The following is a 23,226-nucleotide window of genomic DNA, read 5'->3' as shown; positions in this document are numbered from 1 at the left end:
TGTGACAGAGAGAGAGATAGTGAGCGAGCGAGAGAGAGATAGTGAGCGAGAGAGAGAGAGATAGTGAGCTTCAGATCTCAGCCTTCTGAGTTGCTAATGTTATAGATGAGAACCACCCTCCCTACCCTCTCTCCCAAAGGGCAAAAGCGTATACGAATATTTGTCTATCGGTCAATCTCTCTGTTACACTCAGCAGCAGCAGCAGTAGCCATAGCACTGCCTGTTTCTCTTGCTGGAGCAGGAGCATTTCATTCCATGCATTCAGTTAAACTATCTTCAGTTTTTGCAAACATGCTACATGCTACAATTATCCCCATGTTTCAGAAGACTTTATACCACATCTGCTTTCCCAAATCTGTTTGCTCTTCCCTACTCCAGTGTTCTGAATTGAGTATTCTTTCCCCACCATATTTACAAAATAGAGAATTTTTCATCAAAATTATATTAACATGATTCCACTCGCTCCTGCCAAAGGATTTCACATATTGGAACACGCACACACACACACACACACACACACACACGCACAAAAAGTTGAAGGCAAACAAAATACAAACAGCAGAATGTTTTTCCTCTTTGAGGTCCATCCAGGAACCTTTACAATGTGTGCTTTGAAAACTTGGATGGATTTTGATTGAATCACCAATTTTAACACCGGTCTGGGTTCTTAAATCTCAAAGTCTGGGCTATGAGATCTTCTTGGATTATGTTCAACAAATAAAACTCCCAACTGGTTAAGTCCATTATTGATATGTATACCATCTCCATGACTTTTAACCTGGCAGGCCCCCTAGTTCATTTTTAGAATATATTTATTTCTCAGTTTGTACTTCAAATTTAAAATAAAATTATTTTAGAAGGTAATGGCCTAAATCTGGAGCCAAGTTGAACATATTAATTTTCTGTCACATTACTAGACACTGGCTCCTACCTCAAGCAGGCTTCCTCCAATCTACCCCTGCACTGTAGTAATGTGCCTACTTCCATGGGAAAATGCATGTAACACTTTCCTTAGAAGATCATTGAAACATATATTAGTCAATAATACCCTGCATGTTAATTATTGCATTCTGCCATTACTATGTTGCAATTAGTAAGAGATTCTTTATTATGTAATTAATTAATTCGTTTATCGTCAAAGTGATGTACAGCGTGGTTAGAGTTTCATAGGTAAGGAGTGAGTACATTTCTTATCAAACTTGTTACCTCTGCCCTCATTTGCTCTAGAATCCCAAAGGCCTGTTGTGATTTCCAGATTTTTACCATTGGAATTGATAGTCGGTGGTGTAAACCACGTGGCCAGCAGAGGGAGCAAAGAGTTGTTAAACGAAGTAATTTTCTACTTCAACTTGAAGGTAATGTTCGTGATCTTTGGGTCAGGTTAATATCACGATGAGAAGCTACACCTAGGACCAATGTTTTTACTTTCAACTATGGTGTGTGTGTGTGTGTGTGTGTGTGTGTGTGTGTGTGTGTGTGTGTGTGTGTTAACAATTTCATCTTTTATTGCATTTTTACAGGCCAAAGTTTCTTCTGCATGGACATTATTGAAAAAACTCAATTCACCATGAATAATCACTGCTTCCATAGCAAACTCATCTGTTTACAGTTTGCAGCTAAACTATTCACACATTCCTTCATTCATTCACACAGATAAATCTTCAGCTTGTAAGATCCTAACTGTGTAAGTGAAAACAAGGCATGTCTGCAGGAGTGAAAAGGAAGGCTTGGGGGAAAAATACAATAAATGTCAAGAAATTAGAGAGGTTTTGATATATATCTTTGAAACGCCGCTTTAAAGTTAGCTCTCCAAAATGATACCAGCAAGCCATTTAATTATCTGACTTCTCATTAGTGATAATTCATTAACAAGCCGATATTATGCACGTCTGCTAATCACCTCTTGGAGATAACTCCCTCTGGAAGACCACAAATGAGATTTTTAATTTTTCAAAACAGCATTTACTCATTCCTTAGCGTTTCTTTAGCTTCTTATGCTTCCCAAAGTGGGTTGACACACAGAGCTATGTTCGATCCTTATCAAGGTCCCAAAAGGCCAGTTTATTAATGTTTCCCCCACTTTCCACATAGAAGAGGGGGAGGTCAAGAACTTTGAGTAAACTGAAGCCAGGATGGAGGCATGTGACCCCCAATGCTATGGCTTGTATGTGTTTTTCAAAAATTCTTATGTTCCAAACCTTAATCCCCAGATTCATGTATGTGGGACTTTTGAGAAGTCTTTAGATTAGAAGAGGTCAGAAGGGCATGGCCCCTATGAACATATTAGAGGCTCTAGAAGAAAAGGTAAGGAGATTGAAACTACCTTCCTCCTGCCCTTTCACCATACCCTGCCTTCTTCTCTGTTTTAACAAATCAGGAAGGCTATCATCAGGTGTCTGGCAATTTCATATTGGGTTCCTCAAGATTCAGAGCTGTAAGAAGTTAATTTATTTCCTTTATCAATAACCCAGTCTGTGCTATTTTCTAGATGAAGTTATCCCATCTATTTGGTGTTCACATAGAACTTTGCATAATAGATTTTCAGAGAGGACTTGCTGGTTGAATATCTAACTAACACTGCTTGGCCTCATTTGTTTCTTTGGTAGTTTCTCATACTCTCAGTTAAACATCTAAAGGAAGAAATATTCCTGAGAAGAGTCTGGCTTTTGAAATGAGTGGGGTGATGAGAAAGTTGTACAATGAGATGGTGATGATGGCTTCATACTATTATAAATGCTTTGAATCTCACTGATTCAACACTTTAAAGTGGCTACAACGGTAAAATGTGTGTGACATGTATTTTGAGCAGTGTCCACAGAAAGTCATTTGCTTTCTGGCCACAGAAGAGACCAAAGGAAGGAGAGTCTGCAGAAATCCTGGACCCTTATATAATATTACTAGCTTGATAAAAAGGTAGAATATTAGGAGACATTTACATTTTCTTCCAACACTATCATTCTGTATTTTTGATATTGCAGTTCAGTGGCCTTTAGGATTGAACTGAACTGATAAGAAATTTATTTTTATTTTGCTCAATCAATTTTTATAAAGACAGGGATTTTTTTTTCTTTGAAAAAAAATCACAGTATTTGGGATTGAACTGAGAATGGATTCGTATGTAATATGTGTTTAAGTGAAAACAAAAATAACCCATGGGATTGGAAGGCTTTAAACAATTCTCCATAAACCAACTACTAATTTTAGACAAAGGAAAGTTTATGCATCCAAAACATGTCTGGCAACTATATTAAGGGTGCTTAAACTCCTGTTGATTTAATCATCATTCATTAGCTCAAAACATTTAAAAGCCATTCTCTGCTGTTGGTTAGGGAGAATGGTTCTTCCCTTCATTACAGTTTAATCATAAACTTTTATTTGCCTTCATGTATTTCAGGAGACCCAGTTTTCCATCTAAAATTAACTGTATTTAAAACATGGTGTAAAATAAAATATTCATGCTGCAGGTGAGGAATTACATATTTACTACTATATTTAACTTTTCCTTCTCTCTTAGGTCCTCTACCATAATAATGTGAAGGCCTTGCAGACTGTTGTTTGTAAAGTGTTTGAGATGTTTGGTGTTTAGGTATGTGACCATCTGCACACTGCTATGGGGAAGAGCTAAAATACTTTCCTGAAGTCCACTGTTATCAAAGCCAAGAGAATTCTTTCTATCTCTTGCAATCACCTCTAAAGGCTAAACTGTGAGAGGGGAGACAGAAAGAAATAGAAATTGATTGATTCACTTTTATTTCCTAATGTACAATGATAAGAAAAGGACAAACACAAAAAATATGATTACTTTGCTTGTTTTGCTTTATTACTTCTTGTGATAACAAGTCATTTTTTATTCTAAGCATTTGGAGAACATTACGAATTTGATCCTGTATAATATTAAACTCCCTGTGTTGCTCCAATGAGGGCAGTCATTTTGTTGGCCTACTATTTAAAAAATGAACATATAAATAGAAGAGAAGATGCTCATACTTTCTCTTTGTCTTGTCACTTTTTTTTTTATCATTCCTGGGACTTGAACTCGGGGCTTGGGCACTGCCCCTCAAGGCTAGCACTCTAACACTTGAGGAACAATGCCACATCCATCTTTTTCTGGGTAGCGTATTGGAGATCATAGTCTCACAGACGTTTTAGCCCAGGGCTGGCTTTGAAAAATGAGCCTCAGATCTCAGCTTCCTGAGTAGCTACGATTACAGACATGAGCCATTGGCACTTGGTTATTTCTTCACATTTTGTGTGATTAGGTTTATTCCCCTAGATGCATAGGTATTGAGTTACTCAATATCAGATGCTATCCAGTGGCCTGCTGGGTTTTTCATGACGTCTCCACAAACTTATGGGTTACTCTCCTGTCCTTTAGCAGTGGGCCTCTTAAAATTTAAGCCTAGGCCAAGCATCACTAGGTACATGCATTTGTTTGCCATTTAGTTCCAGTCTTTACATTTGATTCATGACAGAATGAGAGAGGAGCAAGGAGAAATACAGATTCCTCCTCTAGGGGTGACTCATGTTCAGCCATCAATTCTTGGAATAGGCCTGCTAGTGTCAGGCACTTTGTTAGGTGCTGAGAAATTAACAGTGAGCAAATGCATCCATGAACCTGACTTTAACTGATTTTAGAAGCTAGTAGGAAGACTGAGTCTCTGAAAAATAGCCTGTGCATTGAGGTCAACTGCATTCAACCTGTTTCATACTGATCCCTTACAATCACATGTCATGTTTTTCTGGGGAAACTCAATATGGCTTGTGGAATAAGGTTCTACACAAGCAACTGCAATAAAATACTTGCTTGTGCTGGGAACATGTCTTAGTGGTAGAATGCTTGCCCAGCATGCATGAGGCCCTAGGTTCGATTTCTCAGCACCACATAAACAGAAAAAGCCAGAACCACTTCTGTGGTTCAAGAGCTAGAGTGTTAGCCTTGAGCAAAAAGAAGCCAGGGACAGTGCTTGGGCTTTGAGTCCCAAGTCCCAGGACTGGCAAAAAAAAAAAAAAGGGCAAAATACTTGCTTGTTTTCATCTGGCAAAGAAACTTTCCTACCTAGGAAGTTTCATTACATTTTGTTCTCACGGGAAGAATCACCTATTAGCTCTATAAGCTGGTAATTGTGTTATGCCTCCAAGTAAGGGAAATAAGCTGTACACATTCATGACTTGCCAGTTTATTAACATTTGAGCTCTGGTTAATTTGACAATTTCTTTAGTATTTAGAGCAAGGGAAAGAACAAGAGAAAGAGATCCCTGTGTTTGTGACAAGACAACTAGGCAGAGAGGGAAGGGAGATGAATTGGATCTAGTATTTTTACATCATCAGGAGTTAGCATTGGCAAAAATGTCTCTTCTCACCAGAGTTGAGGAGTCACCATGGTTCCTTCAGGCCATGGCCGCTAATCTCCTGTATTTACTCTCACAATTGTCAGGAATACATTCGTTGGTTAGCTGGATGTTACTGTATTTCCCCCTGTGCCTTCTGTATAACAGCTCTCCTATTGCAAGAAAATGACCAAGATCAGTTGTTTCTCCTCATTCCTGATATTTCACTGGAATGAGGGACCCAAAATACTCTGGAAGCAACCATGACTTTCAACTTATTAGGAGAGTTTTCTCCATTCCCTAGTGGAAGTTTTTCTTTTTGGGAGCTAGGATCCCTAAATCTGAAAGACCAGAGTTCTGTTTATGGGAAGCATATAATCTTCAATAGTCACCTGCAAAGATGACAAAAAGTACCACCAAAATTCCACTTCTCAATTCCAAGACCAATATATGTGAACTATTGACAATAAAGAAGTCTCAAACAGCTACTGATTTTGTGTGTGATATGCATCTCTGGTGTTGATGCTTTATACCAAATGTGCCTTTTGAAGGCAATCATTCCAGCAGTTTTCCAGTGGTGTACTGTGTGATGGAACCAGTGAATTCCTTCATCCAGAACCAATGTCTTATTTCTCATGCTGTAAAGTATGATTGTTGCTGTACAGCATCTTGCACAATAAATAAGAGCCTCTGTAATCTCTAGGATTATCGTCCTTGCTGAAGCCTTGGGAAAATGCATATCCAGTTTATATGATGGGCATGAATGAAACCTTGTTAAGAGAAATGCTTCTCTCTAGACTGGAAATTATACAGCATACTTTGTCAAAAAGTAGATAGTTGGTCTGAATTTTGTGTGGTTAAGAGGAGAGAGTTATTAATTCAGACCAACTACCAACTTTTTGACAAGTTATGGAATGATGAACCATTTCTGCCCCCCAAATTTTCAGAGGTCTGAAACCTCAAAGCTTATTGAGGGAATAGACCAAGAGATCCCAGTGCTAGGTCTGAGGATTTCACACTTCCCTAAGTAAGCTCATTATTTTGATAGATTAGGTTAAGGGTGAGAATTCAACTTTCTGTGGAGTCCTACTGCTCTTAAAATTAAGCTTGAAATGTAACTCAACTTTTTCTGCCTTCAGGCTCAGAAGATAAGTGTCTTCACTTAGGGATGCCAATGGGGGGGGGGGGGGCTTTGATTTCCACCCTTCATTGTAATTGCCTCACATTGTCTTTCTCTTTTTTTTTTTTTTTTTTTGGCCAGTCCTGGGCCTTGGACTCAGGGCCTGAGCACTGTCCCTGGCTTCTTCCCGCTCAAGGCTAGCACTCTGCCACTTGAGCCACAGCGCCGCTTCTGGCCGTTTTCTGCATATGTGGTGCTGGGGAATTGAACCTAGGGCCTCGTGTATCCGAGGCAGGCACTCTTGCCACTAGGCTATATCCCCAGCCCCCTCACATTGTCTTTCTCAAATGCATCATTGTTATTAAGTAATAGACATTTGATTACTTTCTCTTTACAACTTGTATTTATCCAGACTTCTTATATTGTGGCTACTGGCACACCCTACCATCTCTTTCAGCTCCCTTTGTAAACTTTTAAGAGTTGTGTCCTACTAAGGTTGATCACTGGTCTAACTTACACCAGGAGCTTCAGTTGCTTCCTAACAAATAATTCAATTATTAGTCAATTTTTGGACTATTTCTGGAAATAACTCTTTCAGATGAATTTATCAGAAATAGATTTTAGGAAGAAAACTGGAGTGAAAGAAGCTTAGTAGGACATACTTTGAGGAGCAGTACTTAATAGAGTGTGAAAATGGTAGGGCTGAACATAATGAGGAGGTGTCTCATACTCCATTTACAAACAAGGCTTTAGCTAAATTCACAGAGAGCTCTGTGAATTTGGATGGATCTTTTCAACTGCATTTCTTGAGGTAGAAGTCTAGACTTACATAGACCTTGTTTCTTTAAATAATTCTCTCTGCTACATAGATGAATCTCTACATCAATAGCAATAACCTAAGTGAGGACCACCAGGAAAAATGTCTTTTTATAAAACATGTTGGTACCATCTTGCCACATCACCTAGTAGGAATTTAGAGTGGCATAAACCTGCTACTCAATGGCCTAGTATTGTTGTTCCACAGTGATTATCAATCTTGGGGTTATATGAGAATTCCTCTTATGACTTCTAATGGAAAACAAAGAAAATAGAAGAACTAAATCAACGAGATTAGTACGAGGAGTTATGGGCAACTGAATAGACATTATTGAACAAATATTTATTGACTTACATTTTAGTATATGGAAGTAAAGCATAGATGACTTTGGGGGTCAGATTAATCTGTTAGTAGGAATCCTAATCCTCTTCCTTAGGTGTAGAAATTGTTTCCATTGATCTAAATTCACTAATTGAAGCAATGTTTTTTTTTGTTAAGTAGTTGTACAAAGGAGTGTCATATAACCCATAAATACAGTCCAGCCTTGGTCAGTATCACCCCTTCAATATTATCACTACCCCCTTTTTGATCCACCGTTTCCCTTACTTTTCTTAACTTTGCGGTACATACAATAAATTCTTAACTGCATTCTCCCTGCCTTTTCCATATCATTCTTCTACCCCTCTCCCCTTAGCCCCAGCCTACCTCTTGGATGTACCTAATTTCCTCATGTTGAATTTCTTGTGCTTTGATTTAATCTTTCTAAAAGACTATACTTTTTGATCTCTCCATAAAGTCAAGATAGAATGTACCTATAAATCTATAAACAAACACATTGGTCAGTGGTTACTCAAGTGGTTACAAATGAGTTAACCCAAGTGTAACAGACTCCTATGGATTTATTTTAAGGTCATGAAAAATTGGTTTTATTTGATAATTCTACTGTGAGACCTAAATAAGACAAAATATTTATAGTGCTCAGTGCAATGCATGGTGTGTAATGAATATAATTATTGCCTGTTAGAAATATTACTATGTATCTGTGAGGCAGAAGAATGGGGAAAGTATTGGTGATGATGAGATAGTAAGTAGTGGAGTATACAGATGAGAATCACTTAATCTAACTTTTGTTCTCAAAGATTTAATTGAGGGCTGGGGATATGGCCTAGTGGCAAGAGTGCTTGCCTCCTATACATGAGCCCTGGGTTCAATTCCCCAGAACCACATATATAGAAAACGGCCAGAAGCGGCGCTGTGGCTCAAGTGGCAGAGTGCTAGCCTTGAGCAAAAAGAAGCCAGGGACAGTGCTCAGGCCCTGAGTCCAAGCCCCAGGACTGGCCAAAAAAAAAAAAAAAGATTTACTTGGATAGAATTCATTTCTTAAAACCTTCCATGGAGTTACCTTGATAAAAACATACAGAAAAGTGCTATACTCAAAAGCTACGAGAAATGAGAAATAAGGTTCATTGGTTTTCCTTCTGACCAATCCTTTCTAACAACTATGTGTGTGTTTCCTTTAGGAAAGTGTGAAAGTTCTTTTCTTTTAAAGACAAACAGTAAAAAGGCATTGCATTTCTGCAGGATCTGCTAAGATTTGTTGACATTCAGCTGGAATTGGATAAGCCATTCAATATTTATAGACCTGTTAACATAATGGAAGATGTTGCTTTTCCTTTGTCTTAAAAAAAGGCCACCACACAATAAAAATGTTTAATTAATGGCATGTTCAACACTTAAGCAAAGGTTTACTTGTTTTATGGGTTTAGCAAATCTTCCAGCCACTTCCTCACAGATGATGATGAGCCTGTTTGTTTATATGCACTGGCTACTTCTTGAAACCAACAATGTATTAGTATTATTTTGGAACTAGTTCAAGTAATCTCTAAGCTGGAGCACCTCCGCTCCTGATGCACGCCATATAGGTCTTTGTGGGAGAAACTCCAGGGTCCTTAAAAGAAACGTTTAGATCATCCATGAGACCAAACATGCTGGAATATAAAATATAATTCTCCATAGAATGCTTCATTACTTGCATACACAGTCCAATTCTCTTTACATTTTCATTCTAGTGATTACATCTCTTACAAAAATAGTATTTCCTCTAGTGTTGATTGAAAGCAAAGCCTGCCATTAATTTAAAATATCTGTTCACAGTGTTCAAGTTATATGCTTACCAGACATTGTTATTATTTAGCAGAACATAAGGAACCACGCCTCTGTGATGTTCATCATATAGTTATTTAGTGTCAATGAGCCTCTTAAACATTTTGTATTGCATGAGTAAGAGATTTGACATCATCGAGGAAAACTAAACCTGGAGAGCCTTCTCTTCATGTGGCCATTATTGCCAAGTTCTTGCTGAATTTAGGTTGGGATGTTTTCACAGGGCCCTCTTGTTTACCAGCATTCCCTGAATCTAGTTCATTTCCAACTGAACATTCTAGCAGCTGATTTAAATTTATAGGCTATATGTATCAGCCTTAGTATCTTAGTATAAAGGACAGCCAGAAGATAATTTTAACCATCACCTTTCTCCTTACAATGGATTGCCAATAGAAATCATGAACTAAAATGATTTGCCAGTAACCATAGTAATAGTTGAGGGTAGTGAGGAAAATGATTTAATTTTCCTTTTATTGCAATTTACAGACATACACATCTACAAACATATACATGTCTTGAAAAGTTCAACATAGCACAGTATTGAAAAATGCTAATGATTCTCAATTTTAAGAATTTTTTTGTACTTTTAAAAGAAGATGGAAAAAAGCTCCATACAAATCAGGCACTGTAATAAAGACATGCCACTTTTTGGCTTTTACATTTTACCTGCTACAAATTTGTAAATGGCCTCATCAGAATGGATTATTTTCATGTATCTTGATTTGTAAACAACATAGTAAGATTTGTGAATTTTAATCTTCTCTCATGAGATCATTTCATTAATTTCAATATTGAAAATTCTTTTCGTATGAAACAACAGCCATGCAAGCAATTAGGAAGTCTTAAACTTCATGATAAGCACACCAAAGTCATGTAAAATGCTTTTGTGCCACAAATTCAGCAAATTGCTGCAATTTCAATGTCTTTTATCCTTAAGTCAATTCTGCCAGCCTCTAAATGTTACTGCTGTTGAGAAAACTTGAAAATAGAAATGCTGGATGCTCAATAGAAAGGTAGAATCAAATAAGTCAATTATCTTAGTCTCTGCTATCATTATTTTTTTTCCAAATTTTTATTATCAAATTGATGTACAGAGAGGTTACAGTTTCATACGTTAGGCATTGGATACATTTCTTGTACTGTTTGTTACCTTGTCCCTCATACCCCCTTTCTCCTCCCCCTTTCCCTTTTCCCACCTGAGGTGCTCAGTTCACTTACACCAAGTATTGCTTTTGTAGTTGTTTGTCTTTTTTTTACCCTGTGTCTCTCAATTTTGGTATTCCCTTTCAATTTCCTACTTCTAATACCAGTATACACAGTTTCCAATATACTCAGATAAGATTACAGAGATAGTGTAGGTACAACCACAGGAAGGTGATAAAAGAACTACATCAATAATAGAAGCTACAGATACAGATGGGACGTTGAAAGTAGTTACAACTGTGATATAACAATTGTTTCCATAACATGGAGTTCATTTCACTTAGCATCATCTTATGTGTTCATAAGGGTATAGCTATTGGGCTCTTGTGATGCTCTGCTATGACTTGCCTAAACCTGTACTAATTATTCCAATACTATTTTTAATGCACTGTTAATATTTTTAATTTTTTTTTCAAATTTTTATTATCAAACTGATGTACAGAGAGGTTACAGTTTCATACGTTAGGCATTGGATACAGTTCTTGTACTGTTACCTTGTCCCTCATACCCCCCTCCCTCCTCCCCCTTTCCCTCCCCCCCCCAGGTGTTCAGTTCACTTACACCAAACAGTTTTGCAAGTATTGCTTTTGTAGTTGTTTGTCTTTTTTTAACCTGTGTCTCTCAAATTTGGTATTCCCTTTCAATTTCCTGCATCCAATACCAGTATAATATTTTTTAATTTTTAACTTTTATATTTTATGGTGCTGGGAATCAAACCCAGAGCCTGGCACATGCTAGGAGAATACTCTCTTCACCAAGCTACACACCAGCCCCGAATCTACTTTGTAAATGGAGGAATTTGTAAGAATGATAGCATTAGAAATGAACCCTTTCGTACTGTCTAAAGCAAGATGGAGGAATTCTAATGAATTATAAACACAGAGTAATGTGTGTGATTTATTACAGCTACCATCCACATAGTGTTGTGCCAAGTCGCAAGACCACCACCAAGAAGACCACCGAGACTCAGACATTCCGAAATGCAAAAGCAAGGCAAGACTTTATTTAAGCGAGCTGCAACTCAGGCCTCGTCCTACCCACCGACACAGCGGAGTTTAGGAGGGAGCCCCGAGCTGTGATTACACAGGGCTTATAAAGGCAAAGAACAAGGTTACAACATTCAGCTGTTCAAGCAAGCAAGATTAGGACACAGGTTCAAATCTGATTGGCTCAGGGTTCGATTCTAAAATGGGGCTCACGTGGTAAAATGGGGCCTGACTTCAAAGTCTGGCACTTCAATAGGACACATTGTTTATTAATAAATCAATACTAGAAGTATGCTAATTTAGATCTTATACATACATATAACACAGGTATGTGTATATTTACATAATTTTGGGTACAGAGGCTCACCATTTGAATGTTTGTCTCAAAATTGACTGTGCCTTGGCCTTCCCAGCTGGACTACAACTGAATGCATATATTTTTATCTATAGGTATATATCTATGTGTGCCTGTGCACATATACCCATATGCAAGAACTGGAGGAAATGCTCAGAATTAGAACCAACAAAAGATTATTTTTGTGGGGGATGGGAATATTACATTGGGACCCAGTTTAAAATCACTGATTTAGAGTGAAAATAAAAGAAAGAATGACATTATTTGATTTTTTTTTGTTGGTCATTTTTGATTTTACAGAAGTAAGAGAATCCCTCATTTCCATTATTGTCTGCCCAGAAATGGACCAGCCCATTTGCCCTCATGCTCCATTCCTGCTGGACTATCATCTCTCACCATCTCCTACCATAGTCACTTGATTTTCTTGTATCTCAAATACAGCAGGACTAATAGGATCTAGTCTAAGCCAGTCACTACATCCTCTGATCAATTTGTCAGACCAAGTAAACATGGAGAAGATGGTGGGGAGTTTTAGTGTTTTTAAGTAAATGAAAGGGGAAAGAAATACATGCCTAAAAGCAATGGAAAGTGATGCAACACACCAGTGAATCAGAGAGACTGAACTGCCTTCGCTAATTCTGTCAGAACGAAGTAAAGAATGGCAGAGGCTGACTCAGACTATTTCCTTTAATGCGTCCGGGGAAAGAGACACAAAAGAAAAAAGGATGAGATGGCACTTTAAATTTTCCTTTTTACACTTTGTCACTAGGCGCAGATTCCACAATGCTCCTATCATCCTGTACTGACATACCAGAACAAAGGGGAGAGGCAGACACGATGGCATGGATAGGTAGGATAGGCAGGGAGAGAGGGAACAATAACCCAGATATCCAGAGAGCAGGTACAGCACAGTATGTAGGTAGATTCTGCCCCACCATTGCTGTAAGGTAAGCGTTGACCTTGGCTAGGATACTTCCCAGTTCAGTGGCCAATAGTCTTCCAGCAGGGAATTTCCTCACTGGAAAGGCTAGCAGGAAAGTCCATCTGTATCCCATTATTTTGCTGTTTCATGCATACATCTCTCCTTAAATTGCCATCTTGGCTCTGAAGACACTTTATTAGGTAAATCATTCTCTGTCCCTTATTTCTTGGAAAGGCCCTCCCACTTTCTCAGAAAAGCTCTACATTTAGGTATATATCACAAGCATAATCATTAAACTCTGTGTGTGGAAAGACCTGGGAGTTCGGGGCATTTGCTTGATCAAACTGCAATCCCTTGGTCCTCAATGAGGATGGAGTGTCACATCTACTGCAGTAAGTTTCCCTCTCTTAACTCCTTTTTGTGTCTACCTTTGAGCCCCGCCCCCCTCCGGGGGGGCGAGACCAAGAGCCTGACATTCATCTCTGGTGGCAGCAGGTAAGATGGAATTTCTTTTTGGAGAAATTAATTGTATAAGGCATGAATAAGTACCCTCATCTAAAAGAGAAATTCAAAAGCATATTATAGAAAAGGACTTCCAGTAAGAGGGACTGCAGAAAGGCAAGCACTTGGTGGGAAAAAATGAGAATTTCAAGTTCTTAAACCAATTCATATGGATTCAAATGAATCTATAAATTCAGTGCTTATGTCTATTCAAACCTTAAAGCATATGTCATGTCATACATTGGTTCCTGTTATGAAAAACACAATAGCAATCTAAGCCATGATCCTTAGTCTGACCCAATGGTGAATCTAATTTCTAGTTTTACACAACACCAAATATCAATATTCAGTAACTATATTTCAACTAGTAGGTGGCCTGTTATTTTCTAGAATATCATCTTTTCTGCTTTTCCCTTTAGGGCCATTTTTGGGTAGAATGTTCATAGTAACTTGTCTGCCATTTTGAAGCTTGTATACTTAATGGTTTTGTCAATAATTAGATAATATATACCTTTCTTGCCAAACAAAAGCATCTAACCTTCTTCCCAGGAATAATTCAAATAATTGTAGTCAATTTTACGGGCTTAAAACTGATGTAATGGGTTGAGGGATATGTTAACATACTTTCTCTGAAATATATAAATGTGAGTTTGTTTGATTTTTGTAAAATGTCATTAAGGTAAGGAACTTAGAAATCAGTTTTACCTAGATTATCTCGGTGGAATCAACTTTAATGAAAATAGTGGCTTGTAAAGAACAAGAAAGAGAACAAACTTCCAGTTACAAAGTGAATACATTCTAAGGGTCTAACGTATAGCCTAATCACTATATTCAAGAATATCATTTTATATACTTGTCACTTATTAAGAGAAAAGACTAGGCTTTATATACTCTCACAATAAACAAAATAATAGCAACTGTGTGAAATAGTAGGTGTGTTCATTACCTGGAGTGTAGTAACCATTTTACTATGCATTGGTATGTCATGTATAAAATTATATACCACTGTATTGGTTAATTATACCTTGGTAAGGCTGATGACAAAAAAGACAGAACCACACAGTTAATGTGATGATGTGACAGAGAGACAGGGTTAGCAAGTATGGCAAATTCAAATCCAGAGAAAATGAGTCTCTCTTAGAGCCCCAGAACTCGAAGACCTAAAGGGAGTGGAGCATTCTTCCTTCCTCTTTTTTTTTTCCAGTCCTGGGGCTTGGACTCAGGGCCTGGACACTGTCCCTGGCTTGCCACAAAGCCACTTTTGGCTTTTTTGGTTTATGTGGTGCTGAGGAATTGAACCCAGGGCTTCATGCATGGTAGGCAAGCCTTGTACCACTAAGCCACATTCCTAGCCCCAAGTGGAGCATTCTGACACTTTAATTTCAAACTTCTGGCCTCCAAATTATGAGCAAATATATTTCTGTTGCACTGTCATCACATCACGATAACTTGTTATAGGAGCCATTACAAGTGAAACTTATTACAAATGGTAATAGCATCAGGGCTGGGTTGTGTATTGGGGTAGAACTTGAGAAAGGATGGAAGAATCCATTAATGCAGGTCATATCTATAAGAATATAAACTAAATTCTCACTAGATGGTAGGACTCGATGTTGCACCAATTTTGCTGTTTATATTTTCTGTTTTATTAGTGGTATAACAATATTGGTATATTATTGTAATAATGCTAAGCATATAAAACTAAACGAACTAAGATAAAAAGAAACTAGTATAAAAATACCCTGTATTTGTTTTCCTACCATCTTTCTATCAATCATTAAATTTTTATTTGTTTATTTAAGTATCTTCATATATGTGTCAATCTATCAATCAACCTACCTATCTAACAAAACTTTTCTGAATATTCACTATGTACTAGATCCTACAGGCCACTGAGATCTAGAGGTAAATCAGGAAGAAGAAGAAAAAAAATCATGGATCTTACATGAAAGTAGAAGAAAATCATAGAAGGATTTTAGTAGAGGCATAGCTGAGTTAATATTTAAAGGATAGGTCTCCATGCTGAGAACAGAGTAAAATCATTGGGAATGATTAGATATCTGTCATCCGGTTGATACGGCAGTGTCTTGGGCTGCAGTGCAGAGTACAGGGCTAGAGTTCCTCATGACTGACTTTAATAAAGAAGACCAAGTAGATAGATTTAGGGTTGTTGAGCTATATAGTCATGGGGGAGATTTTAAGTATATGTGAGAGGCTTATGTGGAATTTGTCAAGGTCCGGATCTGAGAGCCAGCTCTCCATTGCTATGAAGATGATACAAGCAATCATAGTGTGAGCATTTTCTTCTTATCTATTGATGGACTTCCAGGTAACTCCAAACAATGTGTTGAGCATATGTCAGAACAAGGTAGACATTTTTCATCTCTGTGGATATTGTTCACTCCTTAAATCTATTTCTGAAGGTTGTTTCAGACACGTATCTGACAAGAAAGAGTCCTATTGGGTGATATACTTTTTCACCTATAAATGTGCTGTTGCAAATTAAATGGTTAAGAGAAGTAATTTCTTCTGTGTAGTGTTAAGGTCAGGGACTGACTTCAATTGTTCCCTAACAAAATGACCACTAGAGAGTCACTGATGATATTTTTGTGGCTAATTATCAGGATATATTTGGGAAATAACCTTAATTACTGGGAACTGTCCAGCCAGCTAACAGAGTCACTGAGTCAACTAATGAAAATCAATTGCCCTCTTTTCTCAAAGACAGCCATATAATTGTGAGGCTGACTGGTTCTATCCAATCTTTTCCTTGAAGAATGCATTTTAATTATCCCAACTATGTTCCAAAAAAGACTTTGCATTGACTATAATTTGCTGTATTTCTTACAATAGTGTAAAAAATGAAAAACATATGTAGAATGCCAAAAATGAGGCTAAGACTGCCCTTTAAAAAAATCTTGGGAACTGGGAACTGATATAACTGACCAAATAGTTAATGTGAATGCTTTAAGCAACAAGGACAGAAATTTGGCTTTAGCCCATGACATACGGGCATATTTGTTAAATATTATAATATTCTCAACATCTAGAAAATACTAATTCATTAACCACATAATTCCATTTGCATAAACACATATTTTCATCACAATTTGTTTCCAAACCATCTTGAATATCACAAATAACTAAGAGTCTTTTCAAAGTCCAGCTCCCTTGAATATGCAATCACATATTTTCTTGGGATGATCTCTTGTGTTTTCTATTCCTGTCTCTTTAGGGATTCTAGATAATCTTGAACTGAAAAGGGACTCCAATTATTTCCTAGTTTCTTTATCTAGGATTGCATACTTTAATTCTCAGGAAGAAGCAATTAAATTTTTTGTTTCTTAGGGAAGAAAGTCCATATAATTAGATGGTCTTACAAATAAAGAAGTAGAGGAGACACCCTAAAAAGATAGCATAAAACAATAGAGAATCTGCATCCACTGAAAAACAACAAAGAAAACAAGTTAAACTTAGAGCTATAGGTCAGGCAAAACAAGGAATAAATCAGGTTTTAATATAGATACATACTCCAGAAATGTGGTTTGAAGGATTAGAGTATAACAGGCTGTGTTCTGAAGAAGTCAGCTGAGGGTTTTGTGTATGTATATGAGGGTTCTCAATCACTGGGATAAATTTTAGGGAGGAGGATGTACATGTAATAAACAGTTTACTCTTGCTGAATCTTTGACCTAGCTGGTTCTTCCACTAATTATAGAGTCCACATAGCAATTCCAATATTAATTTAACTATTCTATATAGAGCTAGACACAAATTGTACATGCAAAACACAGAGATTTAAGAAGGAAAAGCATGTTACAGTAAAGGTGGCATGCAGTATGGAAGTTCTCTTTCTCAGTAATTCAAAATAAGGGCAACAGCACCAAAGCCCTATTTGATTTGTCCTGCAGCCCTCTGCCCAGTATATAGCAGCTCAATTTCTATTTCTGTTTAGGATAGTCTGATAATCCAGATATGATTATATGTGTCTAATATCACTTCTGTGACAGATGGATGATCTAGTCCAATCATTCTACCTTTTTGTGCAGATGCTCATAAGTGATTTTATTCTTCTTAATTATCTGGCCTCCAAAGCCTACACCTGTGTGGGGAAGCAATCCACAATTCTATAATGTGTAAAAAGAACTACATTTCCTTGGGGTCTTCTCCCCACATGTTAAAGAAACATAACTGATTATTTTAACAAGTGGAATTTCTTCCCCCTCAAGTCATGACATGGTTATATCAGATAAATTCAAAGACTCTGGGCAAGCACCTTAAGGCCATATTCATTTTTTTCACCTCTTATACGTGTTTGTCTGCTTGCCTTCAAACTGAAAGCTGGCAGAGTTCATACTTTAAATGCTTAATAGGTTGAGAACCCACCAGGTACCAGGCATCCCTCTAGTTTTCAACCATCGAATTTGAGGATGGATGGAGTAGAAATCTACTGCACTTGCCCTTGTCACCTCTTGTCCATCACCCAAGCTTCCTGCTATCCCTACTCAAATCCTCACTGAAGCCAGAAAGTGTAAAGGAATTTTGCCAACAAACATCTCTAGAATTGCTACTGCACGTCTCATGGGTGATTGGGCTACCAGGGTCAAAGGTCTTCAAATTACACTAGCAGTAGCTGACTGACAATCACCTGGGGATTTGTTACAAACACTATTACCAGGTGCCACTGCAGACCTCTATAAATCAGGAAGAAGGGCCTAGTGGCAACATGTGTTTGAACAAGCCTTCCATGTGATTCTAAGGCTCCTTAAATTGTGAGAGCCACTGTGATAGATAATTGAATGGCTCTGAGTATTCAGCTGTAAACCAGGAAATAACCTATAGCACCAAGTAGCAAGTCAATTAACCAGGTCCCAAAAGTAGTGAGATTCTGCTACTTCATTTCAAAGGGTAGTAGTCAGTTTTACTGTGCTGGTGGATGGATGTATGCATTGGCAAATACTCAGTGCTCTCTTTCCACATGGTCGGAGGAAGTTGAAGAAGGTCATAAGTTTCTGAACTTGCATTAGTCACACCTGGGGACCAGCAATGGAAAGAACAGTGATTTCAGAAGTGATCTTCCTTTTACATTTAACTTCCCTACTCAGCTGGTATTTTCCAGGTTCATTTTATGATATAGGTTTTGCTTTTCAGTATTTCTCCTATCAGGAATGCTACTTAAGTATGGATTGATAAGGTACTATTGTGTATGTGGTACATAGAAAAATGGCTACCTAGGGGCAGGGAATGTGGCCTAGTGGCAAGAGTGCTTGCCTCGCATACATGAAGCCCTGGGTTCAATTCCTCAGCACCACATACATAGAAAATGGCCAGAAGTGGCACTGTGGCTCAAGTGACAGAGTGCTAGCCTTGAGCAAAAAGAAGTCAGGGACAGTGCTCAGGCCCTGAGTTCAAGGCCCAGGACTGACAAAAAAAACAAAAACAAACAAACAAACAAACAAAAAACAGAAAAAAGAAAAATGGCCATCTAAAAGACAACAAATAAACAAAAACCAGTAGACCTACCTACAAAGAATTTACCTATTGTGTGGTAAGTTTATTAATAACACAGAAATTTCCTTTGGAATTCAACCTACTTTGCCAGAAAAAAATATCTTCAGGTACCCCCATTCCTCTTGCAACAAGTACATAGTCCTCATATAAGATCTTTCATAATTCAAAGCTTACTTACTTAGAATACTGTAATCTGTATTAGTAGGTTAAAAAAAAACATTAAAACCCATTACAGGAACTATCTAAATATTTTTTTTTAATTTTTTCAGTTAGTGTTTGAAAGTGACTGGATAGTATATATTTTATTTGGACAATTCTAAGTGTTTACACAACCACATTAACATGCAGTGGGATTTACTCAAGTAAACATTGGGGAGTGAAGAGATAAAGTAGACCATAGATAAATACATAGTATGCAGTTTGCTGAAACATTTTCTGGGACGCTACTGTTTGAGATGTCAGAACATTGAATTTCCTGAAGACACAGGTGAAAGCCAAGTCTACCCTCACTTTTGTACCAGGAAGCAGAAGATTAAAGGATATAATCACAAGAACAACAATCTGAGAAAGGAGAGTAACTTTGAAATGACTAGTTCACCTTTTGTTCTGTGTCTTTCTTCAACCTCATTCTGTTTGCAAAAGCAAGATCATGGTGGTGCTTGCCTAGGAGCACTGTCAAGGCTAAGGCTGGAAGTCTTTAGAGTTCAAGACCAGACTGTAATATTCACAAAAATCATTTGTAATAATAATAATGAGAGCCTAATAATTAGGAAGTCATTATTTCAAACCTCAGGAAATGAAAGTAAATAAAGCCAATTCAAACTAAAGGAAAAGAAATAAAATAAAGCCAGTAAAATAAAAAGAATATATATATATACATGTATGTGTAAATGTTGCAATAGTTAAACATGTATATATATATATATATATATATATATATATATACATTTCCTCCTCAGAGATTCCCCCTACCAATTAAATAGGAATGTCATTCTATATCAAACTCAGTTGATAGGATGATGTCACCACAACAAAGTACTTCATTACTGCCAAAGAAGGATGGCAGGAAGGAAGAGTAAAACTGGAAGAAATCTTCCTTAAATCGTTAATACACACTGTCTTTTTGGATGACGCAATATGACTAATTTTCTCACCATGCTTTTCTTGCTCTCATGCTGAGAAGAGATGTAATGTCCCACAGTTAAGAGGATGGGTATGTGACTCACATTGTTTTACTGCCAGCTCATAGCTACCTCTTTTGTTTAGCATCTCAATGTACCAGTGTGGTTGTTTTTATGTGTGCATGTGGGAAGAGGGCTGAGGAGTAGATTAAACTAAGGTACAACCTAATCTACTGAATGCACTTCTAAACAAGAAATATTATACCCTGGTTGGAGAAAGCGGCTAGTAAAATTGCTTCGTCTGTGAAGTGCTTTGTTATACTCACAGAATATGCACTTGATTTTTTTGCACTTGAACCCGAAGTGCACATTCCCCCAATGGGAGACTGAAATTGACCTTATCATTGGCTAGTCAAATTTGAAGAACATTGAGTTGTAAGTCTTTCTCCTTACTTTCCTCTCTCTAAGCTCAAGGCGAAAGTCCAGAAGCCTTTTAATTTTTCTCAAAGTAAACATTCCCCAAGCATATTCTGTAGTCTCTTTTACTGACGCTTATGTGCAGTGTTATTCTTGGGTTCACCAGAGATAGATAGGCTCAGGGTCAAACAAAGCACCAACTCCTGGGTGTGGCCCCTGAAGCTGGCATATCTTGGGCCACACCAAGGGAAGAAATGATTGATACATTTCATTGTGGAAACTGTAGAGTCTGAGGGGCACAGTGTGTGTGTGTGTGTGTGTGTGTGTGTGTGTGTGTGTGTGTGTGTATTGTGTATGTGCTCATGTGTGTATATGTGTGTGTATCTGTGTGTGCAGGTGTGCTTGTGTAGGAACTGGCTCTGCTGCCACAGGATGGTATCCCAGCTGTTTTCCATTCACAGTCTGGTCCCTAGCAGACTCAGGAAAACACAGGATGAGGCTGCTCTCAGGCTCAATTATACATTCAAATTGCCTGTATTTAAAAACCCCTAAAATCTGTAATGGCTTAATTAAACTGGCAACTTTATGACATGCTTCCCCTCACAGCTTAACTCCAAGCCCTTTCTTTCACTGGGAAGTCGGGGTGACAATTCTGTCTTGCTGGGATGGTTGCCAGAAGGAAGTGGGACTCCAAGATGGGGAAATGAAGAAAGTGGGTTTGGGCAGGAGCTAAGTTCCCCTGGTGACAGACGGTCTACAAAGCTCAGTCCTTCAGAGTACATAAAACAGACTCCAGAGAAGGAGCTAACATTGATTTAGGGTTTGGAAGAGCAAGGTTGGTTTTGACATGATAAAGCTCTCCTTTGAATCACCCCCACCCCAATCAAAACTGCTACTTTTTTCAAAGAGGAGAAAATAAGATGAACCCTTCTATGTTACCAGAAAACAAAACCAGTCAACTCCACCGAGGTGCCTGTCTACAAAACACATTTTGACTTTCCACGTCTTCATGATTTGTAACCATAGAGGAATATTTGATGGGCTTGAATGGACTTTCTGTCTCCATGGAGACATGGCTGGACTGAGGCAGGAATCCCAACTACCTTGTGATGTACAGAAACAATATTATTACAACAAGTTCTTAGCAGGCAACTCATGTCTCTTAAAATTCCCATTAGATGCTATATTGAGGTCTTGGTCTCATGTAAGAATTACTTTTTTTAAGAAATTAGTTTTTTTTTTTAGAAATTACTGATTGCTTTTATTAAAGTATAAAACTGACATGAATTGAAAACCCTTTGTTCATTTCATAAAAATAATAAAAATGCATAAGATAAAACTACTAAGTTGTGAGCTAAAAGCTCAAAGCATTTTTCCATATTTCCCGCATTATGCACGAGTACAACCTATGCCACTTAACTTTTCCTCTCTTTAAAAAGAAATCATACAAATTCCTATATTACAGGTTCAGCAAGCTTTAATGATAGAATATATATGAGACATAAAGAACAGTGCTTGGTTCTTAAACAGTCAAAAATGTTACCTAATGATAATAATAGCTATTTTTTTTTACCAAGCTTTAACATCTTCCAGAATCTACACATAGCATAACATTCAAAAATCGCATACATAATTTTGTATCAAACTAAAACATATTGGCCATCCTGGTTTCTTAGGAGGATTAGAGACAGGTTTTCAGTGACCCAATTTCACTGTTTCATTTATTTCATATTCTGATGTCTGTTTTATTTTTTCAGTTTTCTTCCAATGGTTATTTACATTAGCCTTTTTTTGGAATTGAGTAAAACGATCTTTCATCTTTCTGAAGCCACAAGCCACAAGTCCTGTATCTTTAAATCAAAGGTGAAATGCAGTGTTCCATGGCAATAATCCAAAATTTGGAGGCCACATGGACTTTCTGGTTTAAACTCATTTTCTCTGAAGTCAAAACTCATCTTTGGCTTTTGAAAGCACTAAATGTGATTACCTGAGACATGAGCGAACAGGAATGAGGAGGAGGCCTCTGGTGGCCAAAATGAGGCTTTCCCCTCTTCGTCCTCTAATGGCATGTGAAAGGCATTAATCCACACTTTCGTTTCCTATTAGGCAAATAGAAATGTCTTGAGGTAATAATGTGGATACTCCATGTTGTAAATGACTTTCTAAAGAATCTTTTCGGATTTCCCTATCTGGGTAAGTTAGGCAGCATTGTGATTCTGACAGCCAGAAGGATACTTCTTAAAACTGACAATGGGGATCAGCTCACACAAAGTGAGCCAAATGTCATAGGGTAACTTCAGAGGGACATGACAGAATGCCTTCTCTAATCTTCCTCTCATGTCACATACAGGTGATTTCCTTGGTGGTAGCTTTAAACAAAGATGATATCAGATTTCCCAAATGCCTCTGGAGAATCATCAGGGCAAATCAGCCAGTTACAGGAGATGTTGGAATGTTGCTGAACAAGAGGAATACACTCTCCTGGTAAGAACACAGTAGGCTTTTGAGAGTGATACTTGCATGTTTTGATAACGAATAGTCTTCTAGCCTATCAAGATAGCATCGCTGATTTAAATGAAGGAAGGAGCAAAGTTCATCACTGTTGGGGAAAGTTTTAAAACATTCAAACACACAAGCTGACAGAAAGCCTCTTCCCTGTGGTATTTCTGTGTCTCTATAATGGAGCACTGTTTGGTTGATGAAATCAGCTTACCTGAGGGTAGGTGGGGAGGAGGGGGAGACAGGGATTGTCTAAACTCCGAGCTCTGTGTCTTTGCACTTC

Source organism: Perognathus longimembris, chromosome 2 (assembly GCF_023159225.1).
Source record: "Perognathus longimembris pacificus isolate PPM17 chromosome 2, ASM2315922v1, whole genome shotgun sequence".
NCBI classification, from domain to species: domain Eukaryota; kingdom Metazoa; phylum Chordata; class Mammalia; order Rodentia; family Heteromyidae; genus Perognathus; species Perognathus longimembris.
This window is presented reverse-complemented; position numbering follows the sequence as displayed.